This window comes from Spermophilus citellus (assembly GCF_964194105.1).
Source record: "Spermophilus citellus genome assembly, chromosome: 4".
NCBI classification, from domain to species: domain Eukaryota; kingdom Metazoa; phylum Chordata; class Mammalia; order Rodentia; family Sciuridae; genus Spermophilus; species Spermophilus citellus.
Window position 1 is genome coordinate 107457665 of NC_138185.1, and position 3229 is coordinate 107460893.

Here is a 3229-nt window from a genome sequence, read left to right on the forward strand (position 1 = left end):
CTGGAACTGATCTTAAAGACCCCTTTGGGATTCTGTCTGTGGGGACCTCAGCTGCCTTGGCTGTCTCCAATTGCCCCTCCTTCCTCACAGAACTGCATGGGGTCAGGAATGCAGAATTTACAGCTCTACTCCAGATTCAGATCCTTGATTTACTCTTTTCTGTCTGTGTGGCCTTAGGTAAGTTATTCAACCTCTCTGAGCCTATGTGTCCTTGGAGCTAATACAACTGCACCTAGCAATAGTTTTGGTGGGAAGGTCAAAAAGTTATTTTTTAAAAATAAATTGCTTAGAAGGATAGCTGGCTTAGAATAACTACTCAATACATATGAATTGTTGGCTTTTTTTTTTTTTTTTTTTTTTTTAATCAGGTTCCTCACATCTTCTGTGGATGTTGGGAACAGAGAACTTCATCCTCTCCCATTTTTCTACTGCCCTCTAGAGGATTCCAGCAGTACTGTTCTGAGAGGACTTGGACCTGGTGGGTACAGAGAGGTAATTTCCATTTTAAGATCTCCTCACCTCCTTACTAGGGATTGAATCCAGGGGTGCTCTACCGCTGAGCCATAACCCCAGCCCTTTTTATTTTGACACAGGTTCTTGCTGAGGTTGGCTTTGAACTTGCCATCTTCCTGACTCAGTCTCGGAGTTGCTGGGATTAAAGGCCTAATGCCACTGTGCCTGGCTCTTCTTTCAGATTTCAAAGAAAGTTTGCCACTTAAGGAAACCTAAGCTTGATTCTTGTATAGACACAAACAATTATTTCTTCCTCTTCTTCCCAAACATAACTCACCTGTGGGTTGGCATTTGTTTATTAATGTGAAGTAACACCTGCTATTGTAACATGGGGCCAAGGGACCAATTCTTTCTTTTTCCTCCTCTTCTTTCCTCTTCATCCCCCACTCCATACTTGGGATTGAATTCAGGGTCTCACACAGGCAGGTGTTCCACTGAGTTACATCCCTTTTTAATTTAATTTAATTTTTTTGCATTACGATATTTAATACACCATTATACAATAATTTATCATATCTCTGATTATATATAAGGTATGTTGACACCAAATTCACATCTTCATATGTGTATTTTGTATAGTGATGAGGGTCTCCTTTCACCATCCATGCTATTCCCCTTCTCCCTCCCTTTCCCTCCCACCCCTATTCCCTATCTAGAGGTAATCTTCCTCCCTTGCTCTCCCTTCCTACCCTTTTTTATTTTATTTTGAGACAGGGTCTCATTAAATGGCTCAGGCTGGCCTTGAACTTGTGATCCTATTATCTCAGTCTCCTGAGTCATTGGGATTACAGATGTGCACCACCATGCCCAGCAAACTTTCTTCTTGATATTGACAACTGGATATTTTCAATTTTTAAAATTTTTTAGCTGTTGATAGATCTTTATTTTATTTATTTATATGTGGTGCTGAGAATTGAACCCAGTGTCTCATACATGCTAGGCAAGTGCACTACCACTGAGCAATAGTCCCAGCCCCTATTTTCAATTTTTACAGGTGTGATGACCTGTAACCTCAACCCATTTCTGCAAACATCCTTATCCCACAGCTTAAGATGTACCTCAGTTTGGGGGAAACCTGTCAATTTCTTCAAGCTCTCTGTCTTATAATTTTGTGTGAAAACTGGGTAATAATAATGCCAAGACCTTGTCATTGAGCTCATAGATGCCTTAGTTCTCTTAACATCATATTTGAGATTGGTTACAGAAAAGAGCTTTATTTCTTATAGTTCTAGAGGGGTCTGCATCTGGTTATGGTTTTCTAGCTGCATCATCCAATGTGGAAGATGGAAGGGCAAGAGAGCTGGTGTGAGAGAGAAAGAGGGGCCAAACTGAAGTGGCACCCCCTTTATTCACAGAAAAGTCTTAACTGGGCTTCTCCAGAAATCTTCACCATGGCTGATTTTAGGACTGTCAGCAAAAGAATCTCTACAAGCCTTTTCTCGCCAGGTGTCCTCGTGAGAGTGACATCGTCTTTAAACCCTGCGTGGCAATCCCTGACGCACTGTCATGATGCCCAGGGAAGACAGGGCGACCTGGAAGTCCAACTACTTCCTTAAGATCATCCAACTTTTGGATGACTATCCAAAATGCTTCATCGTGGGAGCAGACAATGTGGGCTCCAAGCAGATGCAGGAATTCCGAATGTCCCTCCGGGGGAAGGCTGTGGTGCTGATGGGCAAAAACACTATGATGCGCAAGGCCATTCGAGGGCATCTGGAAAACAACCCAGCTCTGGAGAAACTGTTGCCTCATATCAGGGGGAATGTGGGCTTTGTGTTCACCAAGGAGGACCTCACTGAGATCAGGGACATGCTGCTGGCCAATAAGGTTCCAGCTGCTGCCCGTGCTGGTGCCATTGCACCATATGAAGTCACCGTATCAGCCCAGAACACTGGTCTGGGGCCCAAGAAGTCTTCCTTCTTCCAGGCTTTAGGCATAACCACTAAAATCTCTAGGGGCACCATTGAAATCCTGAGTGATGTGTAGCTGATAAAGACTGGAGACAAAGTGGGAGCCAGCGAAGCCACCCTGCTGAATATATCCCCCTTCTCCTTTGGGCTGATTATCCAGCAAGTGTTTGACAATGGTAGCATCTACAACCCTGAAGTGCTTGATATCCCAGAGGAGACTCTGCATTCTCGCTTCCTGGAAGGTGTCCACAATGTTGCTAATGTTTGTCTGCAGATTGAGTTATCCAACTGTTGCATCAGTACCCTATTCTATCATCAATGGGTACAAGAGTGTCCTGGCTTTGTCTGTGGAGACTGAGTACACCTTCCCACTTGCTGAGAAGGTCAAGGCCTTCTTGGCTGATCCATCTGCATTTGTGGCTGCTGCTCCCCCAGTGGCTGCTGCTACTACTGCTGCTCCTGCTGCTGCTGTGGCCCCAGCCAAGGTTGAAGCTAAGGAAGAGTCGGAGGAGTCGGATGAGGATATGGGATTTGGTCTCTTTGACTAATCACCAAAAAGCAACAACTCAGCTTTATATGCAAAACAAAGAAATAAAGTCTTACTTCTTAAAAGAGAGAGAGAGAGAGAGAGAGAGAGAGAGAGAGAGAGAGAGAGAGAGAGAGACTCTACAAAAGAGTTCAATGTAGATAAACTTCCTATTTTCGTGTTACCCTGTTTTACTTGGCCGCTGGCCGGGAAGATACCAGCACTCCAGGTGCTGGACACCCCCTTACCAGTTTTTCACAAACATATCCAGTATAGTAGT

The 3229-nt window shown here is 44.2% G+C and overlaps 1 pseudogene across 1 annotated transcript; it reads left to right on the plus strand.

Annotated features, from left to right (window-relative positions):
- Positions 1–1947: 1947 nt before the first annotated feature.
- On the plus strand, positions 1948–2986 carry LOC308648545 (large ribosomal subunit protein uL10-like; annotated as a pseudogene). Its single transcript has one exon. The product of its transcript is annotated as a large ribosomal subunit protein uL10-like (transcript).
- The last annotated feature ends 243 nt before the right edge of the window (positions 2987–3229 follow it).